Genomic DNA, 17,111 nt, shown 5'->3' on the forward strand with positions numbered 1-17,111 from the left:
CTTTCCTTTCCTTTCCTTTCCTTTCCTTTCCTTTCCTTTCCTTTCCTCATTTATAAACATTCAGGAATCTGAGCAGAGAATAACTTCATTAGTTGGTCCTACGCAGTGGATATTACTCATTATTTGTTATACCACCAACAAAAAGCAAAAAAGATTGTGCTCCATATGCACCCCTGCTCGTGCATTACAGTCAGTAACATAACCCACAATATTACAGCACTCCTTTTGGACCTCAATATTGAGCACTTAACATTCACACCGCAGTTAACTGTTTATATATATATATATTATTATTATTTTTTTTAATAAGAAACTGTTTGCTTATTTTGCACCTATTTCACAGACTTACAGAATTCCAGCAATTGTTGCCTTACTTACATTGACCTCACTCTAATTGTTGGGATCCTAAATTCTGCACAGATGCTATTACTGTGAATTTAACTTCATATAGCAAGAAATTCAGGGCTGCCATATGCTATCTTTTATGAGCTTGCAGTTTGTAACAAATATCCATGACTAATGTTCTTGACCCAGGTAAGCCCATGATTACAAAAAGCAAAAATTTTACTAAACTTTATTGCTGCACTTTTACCAATACTGTCAACAACAAATGCATAGGAACTCCTATGCCTGTGTGTTGATCTGAAAGACTATTTAGTTCCTCTCAGCAATGCCTGCAACCAATGCCATCTGGGGATTCTGAAGAGATTGCCAAAATCTTCCAGATTCATATATATTTGTATCAATGCTGATAGGATGGCTGCCTTTAATATTCAATACTGTTCAGACATCTTTACATTTTGTACCTTGGATCATTTTTCTTGGCTGTTTTTCTTTTTTCTTTCCTTCTTTCTTTCTTTAGTCAAGTGGGTCAAAACTATCAGAAGCAGCATAAGAAGTATTTACTTGCTGGAATTCAAATACATTTATTAAGGATGTAGTTTCAAGTATTTTAAACAATTGCTATAAAAAACTTGGGAATACCTATTCATAAGTAACTCAATCTTTATTAATCCTCAAGGATATGAACCAGATATTAGTTAACATCCAAATTAATTTTCAAAACTACAACCAGTCAGATAGCAAATGTAAACCTGAAAAATTTACCTCCAAAAGCATGTAAGGGAACCAATTGCATGGTGCAATTAGCTATACCCCATAACAGAGAGGACTTCTCCCTGCACAGAGGCACGGAGCTGTGGCTCACATGCACTGTGGGGTTTAGCAAAGCTTGTGGCACTCACAGTGATGTGGAAGTCTGGGAGATATAATGTGGCATCGGTTGCAAGGCCTTGTTGAGGTTTAAAGAGAGGGCAATCTTGCTTAAGCAACTTGTTGCTATACTGAAATCTATAGCTGGAGCCCCATTGGGGAGAATGTCCACTCCAAGGAAGGAGAGATTCAAGGTGACAGCAGAGGAACTGGTCTTCAATTGGAAGCAAATATTAGGTGAGATGGGGAGAAGACACTTTTCTCCAAGGATGTTGAAACTTATTCAAAACTCACTTTCTTAGAGAATTTCCGATCAGGTAATTAAAAATCATTAAATCAGAATAGTTTGTGTTGCAAGAGACCATTAAATGTTGTCTAGTCCAACTCTCCTGCAATGAAGAGGGACACCTATAGCTCCATCTGGATGCTCAGAGCCTGGTCCAACCAAATACACAAGAGTAAATAGCAAATTAGGAGACCTGAAAGTCAAATTTAGCCCACTCAGTATTAATCCATTGACATCCAAGTATGCAGGAGGTGACTTACCCAGGGCAGCCAAAGCTCACATCTCATCTGCAAATAAAATCAAGCATATTAGCCACTAGAATTCACACTGGCAACTAAAGTAAAAGTGTTAAAACTCTTTACTATGAACAGTTGTCCATACAGCAATTGAATATTGGCAAGGTAGAAAAATAACAGTGAGGAGAAATTTTAAGTATCTGTTAGAGAGTAAGAGATTGAAGGTGAGCAAATGTAATAGAGTAATCCATTTATTCAATGCTGAATAATATTTTTCATGTAAAAGACCAATGAAAATAACCTAAGCAATAGCAAAGGAAGACTGGTCCTTCATCATTAACTTTTTGTGAGCCTTGCATCAGCAGATTCACTGCTGCTTTTTTTTTTTGAGTGTTTTGAATGTTATGGAAGGGATGGATGCTCATCTCACTGTACAGCTAGCCAATCTCACCTCATAATGTACAGTGAAGCAAAACTAGTGTGAGGCAAGAATGAACTTTTCTGGTTATTAATCTCCCATCTCCTTTCCACATAGTCATTTTCACTCTGCATAGTGAAAGCAATGCATGACAACGTGAGAACTGAGCCTGAGTCCTCACACACAACCACTGAGCAACAGAGCCCTTCACCTGATCTGAGGGTACAACCCACAGAAGGTCTTTCACTTATCTTTTGAATGTTTTTTCCTCTGAGTCAGATATTAGCACCACAATTTTGGAAAATACTGCCAGGAAAGAATTACTAGTATGGCACCAGAGACATGGCTCCCTTGGAAAGACATCACTGCAGCTATATTCAGGCATCCTCCACTGAACTACACCATCCAGCAGTTGTGTATAGATTCTTTTATGCTGATTCAGATAACCACTTACTCTAACTTTAATGTATTTCATTTTGTTTCATTGTAATTTTATTTTTTATTTCTTTTTTACTACCATGGTTTGTTTTCAATTCAAGATATTTATGTTCAGTTAATTTATTTTCTTGTGAAATCAAGAGTCAACTGTAGCAGAATTAGCTAATGGATGAGGGATGTTTATGCTGTTCAGTGCTAACACAGTTTGGAGTTAATACAAGAGGAGTTTATGCAGGTGTCTATCACCATAACTGTGGTTTAAAAGCTGCTTTTTGATTTTAGATAAAGCAAACAGCAAAACACCTAGATCTTTATCTGGAGCTCTGGAATCTGGAAAGCTTAATAAAAAGAGGAAATTCCCTCATTAAATTCCACTGTTTTAGTTTTACTGCATTATTCTAAACCAAATTCTACAATCTCTCCTCAAGACCCAATTATTCCTTTTTACAGATTCTTCCATCTAAACAGCAAAAATGCATAAGTTCTCTTACATTTTTGATGGTGGGGAGATAAAAGTGAATTTGATGTCCCTCTACAGCTGACAGTCATGTAAACCAAAATCTCAACTCCGCATTTTGCCTGTGACATTTTTCTTCACCTTTGGAGAACACCTTCTACCAATTTTCTACAGATGCACTTGGGAGATACTAAGAAGAAACAACAGCGAGTTCATCTCAGCTTAGGGAAAAAGGACCAGAGAAGTGCTACACCTGCAGGACCAGGAGAAATCCCTCTTTCCACAAGGAAGAGCTTTATGCATTTCACAGCCCTTGATGGAAGACACACACATGGGAGCAGAAGAAGAAAACATTGAAACTACTGCTTTATCCTGCCTCCTGGACTGATGGGTGAAACTACTGCCAGTTTAACATGGACTCAGATTCCAGAAAATATCTTGGAAGAAAGGGTAGCAGAGATTTCCATCAACTGTCCCCATTTCAGGTAAACATTTCTTTAACCAAGTGACCATTTCACTTGAAGAAGGAGCTCCAATATATAGATTGCAGGGGAGAGATTTTGTTCCCTTGCTTTCAGACAGAAGTAGAAAAATCAGAGATGTGGAAAAAATACAAAAACTTTTATGAACTATGATGTGGTTCATAAACATTAAATTTCATTTTACCCAACACAAGTGGGAAGCAACAGGAAGAACTGAGTTTATTAGCTGTTAATTTTCGCTATTAGCATAACCCTGTGAAAAAGGCAGCATGGTCTCAGGGTGCATCAGGTGAATTATTCCCAGGATGAAGCAGTAATGTCATGGTAGAGGGCTGGGAGAGCTTGCTCTGAAATACAGAGGATGGTGAATTCTGTTGAGTTGAAGCTTCAGGAGAACAGGATCACTGCTTGCTAGTTAATGCATCAGTCTGTTAATAATACAAAGGAGAAAACATTCCAGCTAAAGAGCAAGCTGAAAAGGAAACAGGAGGAAAAAGGAAAAAACGAAATCAAGTGGTATAAATTAGTCATACATAGATTTCCCATGTAAATTAAAAAGTCTTTAAACAACAGAGAACTGCATGAATCATGGAGTCAGGAAACCTCAATTATATCAGTAAGCAATTAGTTAAGTTTTTGAAAAGGAATAAGGAAAACGCAGAAGAGATGGGGGACCTAAAAACCAGAAGTTCCCTGACTGTAGAATTTCTATATCCCTACCTGGCCTACTTCCCTTAGTCAAACAATAAGAGCCTCCCATGGGTAGAAATCACATCTTTAACCAGGAAGGCAGAAAAGAATGAAAATGTAATGAATCTGAAGCACCAAAAAGTTCAAGTTGCTGGTGAAGAAGCAGCAGCAATAAGTTTGTAAAAGATCCTGTGTTCCCAGCAATTCAGTGCCTATGTAGTGAGGCAGCTAATGAAACAGGAATGGGAGTGCTGTACTCATGAGTCACTCTGTTTGGAAACCTTTACGTGCTAAAAAAAAAAAAAAAAAGAAAAGAAAAAGAAAAAGAAAGGAGGAAAAAAAAACACGCCATGTGTTAGAAGTATCTTAGCCAAACATGTTCTTTCTCTTAAGCATACAACAAAACACAACTGTCCTCACGGTAAATATCCTCCGTTTTATTACTTTAGATCACTTTTCAGTGCTGTAATCATGTCATTAGGTTTGCAATTGGCTCCAAAAGAAGCAGCCATCTAAATATAAACTTCTTGCTTCCCAGTCCACTATGTCTGTGTTACTTTAGGAGGACAACCAGAATTCAGAGGGTCTGAGCCTACCAGTGACATTGATGGGAGTAGGCTCAATACTCCTTGTCAGTGTCATGCCTAAGGAGACTAATATTCTTCTCCACATTGCAGTTTGTAACACATTCAGGCAGTTCTAATCTTTTTCTATGAACTGAGTTAGAGATCTGCAGCAGAAAAAGAGAATATAGCAAGTCTATGTGAACAGCTGATGTACCACCAGCATTTCCATTGGTAACATTAGTTACTGGTATCAACCAATATTTTCTTTTGCATCCTACAGAAGGTAAGAGAAAATAAAATTAATTATTTTGCTTTTTATTATAGAGGAATTTAAATAGTAGACCACTGAAATCATTCTTAAACAAGTCTTTATAGGATCACTACTGCTACTCCTAGGATCATATTGCTTCTTAACCTTTACTCTAAGATTTTGTACCTTACTGTGCAATATCCTTGAGGATAACAGCTCAGAAGCTTGGTATCAGCCTGTTACAGATAGAACAGAGACATAGCATGGGAATTCCAGTTGTTTTGTTTTCATAAGTTTTTGCAATATGTAATGGTTTATTTTCACTACCTCTGGAGCCAGGAAAGTTGCATCTGTCATGAGTAACTTCTGCAAAAAATATGATGGTAGAGACTGAAGAATAACAAAAATGCTTTCACACTGAGAGGCCTCTCCCTATAATAACAGCATTCATCAATAATTGTAATAGCAAGTGGCAGCAAGAATTAAGTGTCCTTAAACTACCTTTGTGCCTCTACACAGTTACACTGCCCCATCCTATAAAAAAGGCTAGAGATTCCCACATGATAGGACAGGTCTGGGCCAAATAGATGGAAGCAGTAGGAAGACCGTCTCCCAGGTGGTTCAGATAGATATCTAGACCAAAAAGCAAACAAACAAACAAACAAACAAAAACCAACTGGAACCTGCCCATAGAGCAGAACAGTGCGGCATGATCATGTTTAACTCCTCTTTTAGAGCTTTAGTACAGAAAATCAACCTCATATATTAGCTACTTTGTGAACAGAGCTCATGGATGCCTTAGCTTTTACACGAGTATGTCAGGCAACTAACAGAGTTCTTAAAAAAATTACGCAGCGCTTTAAAGTAAAATATTTTAGCAGCCTTGAAAAATGGATGGAAGTAGATGTTACCACCAGCTCCATCCCAACAGAGCTGTGTCCCCTAAGGAGTCCCAGCTCTGGAGATGCTGCTTCTTCACGTTTGGGACTTCCTCAGCAAGTATTTAGCTACCTCCACATAAAGCAAAACTTTTACAGACAGAAATGATTGATGTCTGTTCTTCTACGGCCTTCACCTCCCTGTTTCTGGGTTAAAGTGAGGGCTCCACAAGGGTTGAGTTCCTCCAAAAAATCACAATAAAATCATGTCTCTTACCACATGGAGTAGGACCTACTCTATGAAGAAGCCACTTACCATGCCTGCGGGACTGCAAGCCAAAAGTTGCCCACCCAAGTGCCCCTTCTCTTTTGGGATGCTTTAGGAGTTCAACAGAAGCATTTTGCTGCTCAGCCTCCTAGAGCTGTGGTTTTTGCCATGGGATATCTAACTTTCTCCACGTACCCTGCAGAGTCTTGCTAACTCCCATCTCAAAGCACAGCTATGTACAGGGGAAAAAACAGCCCAGCACAGAGGAGAGGCGGTGGGGACAGCAGAAAGAAGCAGCCCCAAGCTGGGCTGGGAGCCGCTGGGAGGGAGCCAGATGGGCAATGAAAGGGGCACAGCCAGCTCCTCAAAAAAATAAGCTTTTAATTGTAGGGCATGTTGTAAGACACCCATGACATAAAGTTGAATTATTTTCATTTTTGCTCAAACAGCAAAAATGTAAATGCTGCTGTTTGCACAGAGAATTTTTTTTTTTTTTTAAGTTGTTGTTGCAAGGCAGCACTTAAAAGGAGGCTAATATTAATCATCTCCACGTAAGGCAAGTTTGAAGTAACACATCAGCCATTTACTGGGAGCAGCTGATGGGCAGTGGCCTGTTGTGCTGGCTGGTGTTTCTTCTGAGCGGGTATCAAATGGGTCCACGTGGCAGGAACAGAAGAGAGCTCCAGATGGGAGAGCAGTTCCATCTTTTGCAAAGTAAATCTGCTGTTTGAGGCTATATTATATGACTGAAATTTTATACATATGACTTTGTTGGAGCTGAGATCTCTCCCTTTGAAAATGTGCTACAATAATAATTGCATTTACCAGTTGCCAGTCCTTCTCGCAAAACATTTTTTTTTTGTTCCGATTGTGAAATTAATTGTCTCTAGCTAATGTAATTAAAAACAAACACTTCTGATTTCAGAGGAGGGAAAGGGGAGAGAAAGAAAAAAAAAAAAAAAAAACAATAACAAAACCAAAAACACACAACTGCAGTCCTGGTTTTCTATTGACAACAAGAAAGCTCTGCCATCCCTGAACTGTTTAATTATTGAAATGAACTGTAACAGTACACTGGATTGTTGCCGAGGTCAGCGAGCAGTGCTGGATGTCAAGAGGAAAGCAGCAGCTCTGAGAGCCCTGCAACGCCCCAGGCTCCGTCTGAAAGCCCACACACTTTTTCTCAGGCATTCAGCCCCAGATAGGTAGCCTGATAGCACGGCCGATTTGCTGGTGTTACAGAAGTCCGACGGTGCTTGCTTGTTTTAAGACAAGCCAAACTATGCTCTGGTGACCACCGTGACGCTGTGATTCCCATGCCCTATCGCATTCCTCTTTCTCAGATCCCAGGCATTTTTTTTTCCCCTACGTGCAGTCCAGGATGTAGACAAATGAATTCCAAGTGACCTATGTGGGGGTGGACTCTTTGGAAACAAACAACAAAAATAAGATATCTCCTGTCCTCACTTTTTCATTTGCTTGTTCCCTGGATACAGTTTGTTCGTGGCAATGAAACACACATTGTGTCTCTGGAGTGAGATCCAGCAGCAACATCTTTACCACCCCCTATTTTTTTTTTTTTCCTCCCTTTTCCCTTTTTCTATTCTTTTCCTATTTCAGTCCTTACAAAAGGAATCTTGTTTTACGTTATCTGCTCCTTTAGATGCCAGGTTGCCCTTTAAAGCGTATCATATCAAGGATTTCTATTGATATAAATGCTTTTTTTTTTTTTTTTTCCTAGACAAGTTCAAGAAACTGCAAGTTTTGAAAAAATGCATGTGCATATCTGCACTGGCAGCAGGATCTGCTTGCAAATAATCACTGTGTATCCAGGGAAAGGGAAAAAACTACTTTTGAAACTTTTGACGTGGAGAAAATTCTGTAGATAGAAAAACTGCTAGAAAGAAATAAAACTGCAGTTGGGGGAACAGACAATAAACATTTCAGATTGCTTTATGGCTCACTATTACAGGCAACTATCTTGCTTAAGTAGGCATAACATTTTTCACAGTATATATTTAAGGTTTTATTATGGTTTGGATGAACAGCAGGAAACCATCGCTCTTGAAGGGAGGGGAGAAATAATTTTTGCCAGCCCAGTGGTCTGGCAGGTAGCAAAAGGTACTTTGTAAAAAGGACATGGGTACGTGATTCAGTGTGGTCTGAGCAATGCCCTGCATGGTGTCCAGCCATGCGGGCTGCTTGCAGTGGAGGATGCATGCATGGGAGTGATGAAGTAGAATGGACCCTGGGGACCAGCACCACTCTTACTGGGTTAGTTGCACTGGGGCTTTTACTGGGGCACCAATGGAGAACACAGCCTTACAAACAGCCTAACGTTAGGGGCAAGCATCGGAGCATTTGGGGCCACTGCAGGCTCCTCTGGAGCAGCACTCCAGGACAGTAAGTTACGCAGAGACATCCACCTCCGGGCTGCCAAATCCTGACAGCTCAAAACAATGGAACAAAGAGTAACGGGAAAAGAACAGTCCACACCAACGCATCCAGCATTGTCCTGGATTCCCTTCGGCTTGCTTACAATGAGTGACGTCCTTCGGTCTGGGGTGCACCGCTTCTGCCAGGATCGACCCCAGCCCATACCCCAAACTTGGGAACCATGCCACAGCCAACAGCGACCCATGTATAAGTCATTATGCAAGACTAATTGAAGTCACTTGATTTTCATCATTATTATTCCCCATGGAGCAACAGCTTACCCCTCTCCCCAGTTTACTTCTGCCTCCATTTATCCCACCGTGACCACCAGTAATCCAGACCCTTCAGAGCACAGGATGGGGACAAAACCTTCCAACAAGCAGAGTTTCCCTGGCAAAGCCAGGCAGAGCCATGAGGAGCTAATCTCTGTGTACGTTACATGAACTGAAGTAAGTAATTTAGCAGCTTATTCCCCTAGGTAGCCAGTGACCACTGTATGTCCCTGCTATTTAATTTGGCAGTTAACCTTCTGAGGACTAGTAGTCATTTTAGATTAACCTTTGTATCTTAAAAATTAGTAAGCAATTTCCTTCAGGATATTATTATTTGTTTTTTAATTGTTAATTTTTCCACCTATTTCCAATGGTCATCTCATCTCCCACATTTTTTGCCCTTTTTAATGCATCACTTTGTGGATCAGAGTTGGTGGAGGGTAGAGGGACGGATTGCTAAGAAATTAGAAAAGATTTTAAAAGAAGTAAGACGAAGCATTTGTGCCATAGTTTACAATTATAATAAAATAAATCTAGAAACCATTTCATGTATGAGAGCATGTATATTAGAAAAAAATATTCCTTTCTATAATGGATAACCATCTTAGGAACAGTAGAATATGAGTAATTTGTCAGTTTTTCTTTTAATTAAAACTGTGAATATAGTTCATGCACTGTTTGATTCAGCATCAGCATTTTGGATGGGGGCTAAAACTGATTTCCTCTTAAATCTGTGGGTTTCTCAGGACAACTAGTGAAGTGTGCCTTAATATTAAGCTCTTGAACCCAAGAGAGGTTGGCTTGTTACAAGACCAGTAAATCAACAGATATTGGAGTAATAGCTCTAATAAGGCTCAAGACTTCTATCACTTCTGTAAATGCTCTTTTTATCAAAACAGCATCCATTTTTCCTCTCAGACAACCTGTTTTAATTCATTGCATCATTACCAAGCTGGTCCACTGTAAAATGAATTAAAATCATGCTAGTTAGAATGGATTAATTCTAGGTATTTTTCTCAATGCAATCCATGGAACATATAATTTTTATTTTTATTTATTTATTTATTTATTTTTGACAAGCAAGAAATCTGCCTGACTTAACTCTGAATCATATTTTTTTATCGTTGCTACCTTGAATCTTCCTTGGGAGATAATTTAAACCAGTGTGAATTGAGGGTGGTCTATTCCCACCTTGCAGTGGGCGGGCACACGGTACCCATGCCCATTCCAGAACTGTATCATCCAAAACGCAATACTGGTGTAAGTGTCCAAGTGGAGAGGAACAGTGTGTTCCTTCTGCAGAAATGTGAATGCATGAATGTTTTTTTTGTTTTTTTTTTTTTGCTAATAGGATGAGCACAGAATATTGTATGGGTTGCATATCAAAGTTTGCATCCTTCTGATTCTGCTCATCTCCCACATCTCCCTCACCATAGTTTCACCATTCAGGGGGCAGAACTCATTGTTATGGTTCCAGGAAACTCTCATCCCTTGCAGTACTCAGCTTTAAGTTTTAGATCCTGCTACCTTGCCTGTTTTCATAAATACCCACAGCACTCAATAAAATTAAAACATCAATGAACAAAACAGATCCATATGAAGTTTTCCCCACAGATTAGGAAAGGAGAGAAAGAACATCTGGTGGAGGAGTGTCGTGTTGCTAAATATGTTCACGTTTCATTCTGATAGGTGAGTACAGCCATCATCTAACTTATCTGTAATGTACCTGAATGCTCCTTGGATCAAAGCCTGGGGGATGCAAAGGAAAAGGCTGAAGACTGAAAAAGTGCAGCCAAAAAAAAAATAATAATAAAAAAAGGAAACGTTCAAATGTATACTGTAAGCACCATGATAGTCCCCTTTGTGAGAAAGAGCTCTTACTTGATTCCCTGGGAATTACTTGAAGACAAACATGGTGAGAATTACTTTGGAGAGAATTTGAGAGGAAACACACCATGAGTAAGAGGAGCAGATGCATCTTGAGAGTTTAGAATTCTTCCTGTGTCTAACTTTATATGCCCTTTCCACAATCTTCCACTAATTCTTCTACACTGATAGTCTATAGAACTTAATTACACAAAGTTTTTTAAAAATCCTTATATAAAATGCATAATGCCTGATATCTGAGTCACAAGCACAGTTAATGTAATCTAACACATATTGCGGGAACCTACTGCACACAGATATTACCAATTAGCACATGATTTTAACAATCAACATTCATGCAATTAATAGAACACTTCATATTCCTTCTAATTTTGAGCTCTGCATGAGCATATGTTATCATGACGGAATGTGGGATCATTTATTTATACTGGAAGCAAGGCTCCACACAGAAAGCTGAGATGCTGAAAGTTAGCTTAGAAGGGAAAAGGGTTCAGTTTTGCATTGAGAAATAAATACTTGCAGTCTGATTTTTGAAAGTCGAGCTGCATACTTACCTTCTCCACGATTCTAAACTTCTGAAGGGGAAACTGTGCTGTGATTGCAGCCAGGGAACATAAGCAGCAGTGAATCAACAAGCAAGTGAACACTTCTCCCTAGGAGTGGACAGCACAATGTCATCAAGATCCACGAGAAAGAAATAACCATGTTGTCATGTTGTATTACTTAGATATTTTTGCATTTAAAGATTATAGTAGCTGAACATCTTGTTTTCTTTAGTATGTTTTTTGTCATATTTTACTGTGATTAGGGGGGAATTATTATTATTATATGCCAGATGAAGAACAAAGGTATAATGAGATTAAGTCACATCCCCAGAGTATTTAGGCACCCATTCCCATCAAATTCCACAGGATTAAGGCGTTTTATACCTTTAGTGTCTGGTCCCATCTCCTTACCTCACTGCAGAGGAAGCAGTGAGCTGAATCCCTGTTCCTAGAGCCCTGGTAATTGCCAGCCTACCTGACTTGTCTGCTTGTTCTGGGGTGCTAACATAAGCAAAAAGCAATAAAAACTTACTTTAATTACTGAAATCATAGATGCATTACTAGCTCATTAGGGAGAAAAGCTGTTTAGTACAGAGGTGTTTTTTTTTTTACATGTAGGTTGGAAAGAATCACAGTGCTGTTGCTGCTGCATTCCCAGTCTGTCACCATGAAGAACTTCAAAACACAGAGGTTGCACGAGTCTTCCCTCCAGAATATCCTCATATCTGCAGCTTCTTGCAGAAAAGTCCCACATGTTCCCCACCAGTGAAAACATTCATGCAGGCTTCACACCCAGCAGCTCACCCTGCGAGTTTCAACCAAGGTTATGCCAAGGCCACACCATGCCTTGCTGACCCGCACCTCATTTAGGAAGCTGCCTGCTCTAATCTGCCTTTCTAAAAATCTTGAAAAATCCAACAAGAGTGACATACAGCCCTCTTCCACTTGCAGGTGATGCATCTGACAGCAGAAGTGACCACACTGCTTGCTCCTCACCTGTCCAATGGGCAAGTGATAGCATTGAGCCCAAAGCCCTTTGGCTTTTGCTTCAGGAACTGCTCTAAACCTCTGCCTCAGGAGGCTGTTGCTGCGGGGAATTTTCCTCCAGCAGCGGGAACCAAAGCAGCTGCAAGAGCTGCAGATGTAGACTCTAAATCATCGTGTCTTTCCCTCTTTCAGGACAAGCTCCTGAGAGAATTTGGTTTACCACACATCTGACGTGCGTTTATGTGTTGAGGAATGGGAGTAACGCAATGATTCTCAGGGCATAACTATTGTGAAAAACATCAGAGGAGTTTTCATCTCCCTCTTTGCTTTTCCCACCCCCCTCAAGGTAGCATTCCCACAGCATCACCTTTGGGCTAGCTGCTGTTCCAAACTAAAACATACCATGATAATCTATAAGTGGCCAAAGAAATGAGAGATTTCACCTGTGGCTGCAGTGTTCTTACACTTATCTCAAGGGCTTTTCAACTAAATTTAGGTAAGCAAGGAGGAAAGGGTTCTGAACATCAGTATCCAGTGTCTCGACTGTATGCCTTGAAACAGATGTGCCGGGAAGGCAGTCTCAATTTCCTTGTGGAAATTGAGAGGATACACAACAGTAAAGAAATAAGAGAGGGGGAAAAAGAAAGAAAACCTTCATGTCTCAAACTGAGTTTGCCTGAGGTAACTTCAGTCCAGGTAATAGAGCCTCACTGGTGTCCCTGGCAGAGTGGGAAACTAAGGGTAAAGGCTTTCATGCTGACTAAATATCAAGAGATACTCCTTTTTTTGTTGTTGTTGTTGCTGATATCAATAGTAAATATCCATTTTTTTTAACCATTATTTTTACTGAAGGCTTTACTGCACAAAGAATCCAGGGGGAACAGAAAATCATATAATTGTGCAGGTTGGGGAATTCTCTAAAAATACGTAACCATGACACCCTTGTCATTGCCAATCAAGTAATCTTGAAAAAAAAAGTACAATAATTAGCCTTTGAGAAGAGCATAAAGCTAATTAAAAATGACAACTTAGTCATCTCCACAAACAGCACAGAACCAGTCAGTAGTTCTAAGCTCAGTGTGATGCAATACCTTCACCTGCCAAAGGGGCCTTTCTTCAAGTGCATCAAAAGAAACTACTGTCATAGGATAACATTTTTCCTTTGTTCTAAAATTTGGATTTGCTTCATCTACCATACGGTACATCTTTTGGTTCTGCGTGTGTGTGCATGTTTTACTGTCTTCTACTAAGACTTTTGCCACCTATCAGTAATTTTTATAATCTAAATGACATTTAGGAGCATACAAAGTCATATAAAACGAGACTATAAAATGTGAAGCATGAGCATATGCATTGTCTGAAAGACTTACAAGTTACAATTAATAACTTCATCCTCGTAACAAAGTTTGTTCTTCAAGACTTCCTAAAAAATAGCCAAAATCAAAAAGAAACCCCCAATCCTTCATTTATGCAAATATTTGGAGCTTCTGCACTCCCACAGATGTTAATAGCAATGTCTTAATTAATATTTTGGGAACAAGAGTGAATATTACTTCTTCTATTGGCATAAAGAATACTTGAGGAGGACACATTTTCAGAAAGTTATCACAGTTGCTAACACTTTTCTGTACAGATATCTTGCAGGTATAGAAGACAACAAATGCCTATCCTTCCAAATCCTAAGGTTCTAAGTATTTTCTAACATACAATACTAATGCATATAATTACATATATTTGCTACAGCCAGTAGTCTATGCTACCTTATTGCTTAAAGCCCATCTGCACTGAAGGATTAAGGTGTGCTAACCTGTGGTGTGCACAGACATCTTAGTCTCCATGAACTCTTGGTGCAACTCCTGAGCACATACCCACTGGCTTAGGTTCCAAAAGAGCCAGCCAGTCCCGCCATGCTTTGGTCTAGTCCAAACACTGGTGTCAGCAGATTCAGCTGCGTGCTGCTGGCACTTCATCCCACTAAAGCAGTACTTTCAACCACACAGAGGAAATGCAGGTTTGATCCTCAGAATAGGAACTGATGGGCAGAGGAAAAGAAGTTTTGATCAGATTTTCCCTGCTAGCGTTTGACTATAGTTTAAGTTCCAGCTTGCTAGAACAGAATAATGATTTTGGGAAGCCCTTAGGCTGCAGAAACACAATGCATTGGAAACAACCTGCAAAACAGAATGATAGTGACTCAGAACAAGAGCTGAAAACTTAAGCTCCTTTGACTTACCGGACGTAAGAGGACATGGGTTGGTAAAATAGTTACAGATGTGTATCTATACCAAATAAAAAGACCTTGCAGCCATACAGAAAAAAAATGTATCTGCTTGTGCTGCACTGCTTCCACTCCCATGAATGCTTGAAGCAAAAATAAAATGTTTGCTTATATTTTGAACAAATGTTGGATAAAATAAAATTCTGAGCAGTGTTGAACCAGATAAGGACCTTGATCCTGCTCTGTAATGAATCGTAAGGCGCAGTTCAGAGAGGCCAGCTCTCACTTAGGAAAGCAAGTCTCCCTAAGCTTTCTCTGCAGTCGGAGGGGATCATCCATCTTCAGCTGTTGCAAAGAGGCATCGTTCTATTCAAGTACATGGAAACAGACCAACATACACAGGCTGACTATCCCAGACTGCTATCCCAAATGTACAGACCTGCACTTCTTAATATGTAATTCTTTACATGCCAAATGTAACGGCATTGGAGAATCTTTCTGAGCTTCGATTTGCAATCTTCTCATTAAAAACATTTCCAGTGTCAAATGGGCCTTTTAACTGAGGTCTGCATTTGGTGCAATTTTGAATGATTCTATGGTGGTTTTTTTTTCAATTCTCTATTTATTTTAAAGAAGATTTTATATATATTAAACAAGTTTTTACAGCTCCTCAAGGAATCAGCCTTTTCAATAAACTTACCGGACAAGCAGGTGGTTTGGTCTCTGGTTTTCTTTGGTGCTATAGAGCATAGGGAAGATAAGCAAAGTGTTGTTTTCTCTTCCTTTTTTTTGCTTTCCCCAAGCAAAAATTAAATTTTTACAGGAATGAAGCAGTGATCTACAACACCTGCAAAGAGAAAGCGTCTACTTGATCTTTTGACATTACACTTGTTTCTGAAGGAAAGGTGGGAGTGGAAATAAGCTATCTTGTGTAGTAAAGAGAGGAGAAAAGAGTAAAATCTCCACTTGTTCTTGTACCTCTCACCAGACCTACAGACCTTACACTTAATTCCAAGTTTAACCTGGACAAATAAATGGAAAAAAATACACTGTGAAGAACAAGCCTACACTGGCAGTAGAGCAGGTTTGATGACCTAATAGTTCTTTTTCCGTCCCTGATTTCTTTGATACTATTTATAAAAGGGAAGCAAAAACGATGGGCCACTCCAAATAAATTGTTAGCATAAACAAAGAGCAAGCATCAAAATTGGCAAATGCCTCTTTAAGACTTGTGTGGCTCGTGGAGCCAGGGAAAAGACTAATAACGCACCTCTCTGAAGGTCCCGGGCTATGTTTATTTCCCATATTTATTTAAAAGAAAATCAAAATACTTTTAAGCAAGTCAGATGGTTCCAAATTTAGGAACAATTGAACAAAGAGGAATCTGCTAATTCCAGATGGAGTGCATATAGTCCCTTGGCACTTATTACTTACCAAATGTTTCAGAAAGCAAACACATGACCTAAAGGATTTTGTGAGTGTGGGGTCCTCAAAAAAGCTCTTAACAAGTCATGTCTTTCCAACCATATTTACTTTACCCACACACAAAAACCCACTTAGTTTTCTCTTTTTTTGAGGTGGGAGGAGGGAGGGCGAACAGACCCCCACCACCGCCCGGCGGGGGGGGGGGGAGGAGCAGACAATGCTCCCTTTAAAGACTATTTATGTACAATCCAGTTATTCCACAAGGCCAGGGGCTCTGTAGGTGTCTTCTTTGAAAGGCTTCAGCTGTGGAGCATCTGCTCCCTGTGCACGAAGGCCACCTTTCCCTGCACCGTGGCTGGTGGAGGTGTTAGCTAATGCAGGAGCCCTCCCATGCTGCGGTGTGGGAAACAGGCACCCACAGCCAGCTCCTTGTCTCAGAGAGCCAGCACAGGTTTTGTTTGATTTTTCTTACATCTGGTCCTTTTCATGCACCCAGTCGTATCCCGACATCCTGCAAATGGATGCTATAGGAAACGGAGTCCGATAAACACAATTAGGAATTATTTTTTTTAGTGAGTATTGCGTTTCATTATTATAATTGTTTCATCCCCAAATTAAATACTTTGGGGGAAGTATAAATTAGAAAAAAGAAAAAAAAAAAAAAAAAAGAAAAGAAAAAAAAAGAATTTGAAACAGTTTTGCCCAAAATAAAATAATCCTGTGGAGGTACTTCCCTTTGCAGCAGTGATCCAGCCCCATGAGCACACCAAACCTTCCCATCTTCTGTTGTCCATATGGGAGCATTTCCTACAAAGGGTCTGTCCTCTTTAGCTGGTGGGACAAGCCCATCCCCACCAAAGGGGCAGAAACCAAGAGACCAGGCTGTGAAATAAAAATAGGGCTTAATTAATGTTTTCTATTTCTATTATTAGTTTTACCATTAGGACAGTATAGATAATATACTAATTTTTTTATATATATATAAATATGCTAAAAAAATGCCAAAAAAAAAAAAAAAAAACCAAGAAAAAAAAAAAAACCCAAATTAAAAAACAAAAACAATGAATTGAGTTTCAGAGAGATCTAAAAAAGATTTTTCACTGTATTAAAAACTGTATAACCAAGATGTTATAATTGCAATATAATCAAAAGAGTAAGGC

At 39.4% G+C, this 17,111-nt stretch overlaps 2 long non-coding RNA genes across 3 annotated transcripts in view; both read right to left on the reverse strand.

Moving 5' to 3' along the window:
• Positions 1-15,947, reverse strand: part of LOC122183668 — a 37,387-nt gene extending 21,440 nt beyond the window's left edge. The window contains exons 1-3 of the long non-coding RNA XR_006180323.1: positions 15,227-15,947; positions 11,331-11,429; positions 1,759-1,785 (exon numbers count right to left, since the gene is read on the reverse strand). This is a non-coding gene — a long non-coding RNA (uncharacterized LOC122183668). The remainder of the gene's footprint in view (positions 1-1,758; positions 1,786-11,330; positions 11,430-15,226) is intronic.
• A 711-nt stretch (positions 15,948-16,658) lies between these two features.
• The window catches only part of LOC122183735, a 12,510-nt gene continuing 12,057 nt past the window's right edge, over positions 16,659-17,111 (reverse strand). For both annotated transcript variants that reach the window (XR_006180345.1, XR_006180344.1), the window contains exon 4: positions 16,659-16,833. This is a non-coding gene — a long non-coding RNA (uncharacterized LOC122183735). The remainder of the gene's footprint in view (positions 16,834-17,111) is intronic.

The sequence above is a fragment of the Lagopus leucura genome, unplaced genomic scaffold (assembly GCF_019238085.1).
Source record: "Lagopus leucura isolate 7727_CA_CO unplaced genomic scaffold, USGS_WTPT01 Super-Scaffold_100019, whole genome shotgun sequence".
Classification (NCBI taxonomy): domain Eukaryota; kingdom Metazoa; phylum Chordata; class Aves; order Galliformes; family Phasianidae; genus Lagopus; species Lagopus leucura.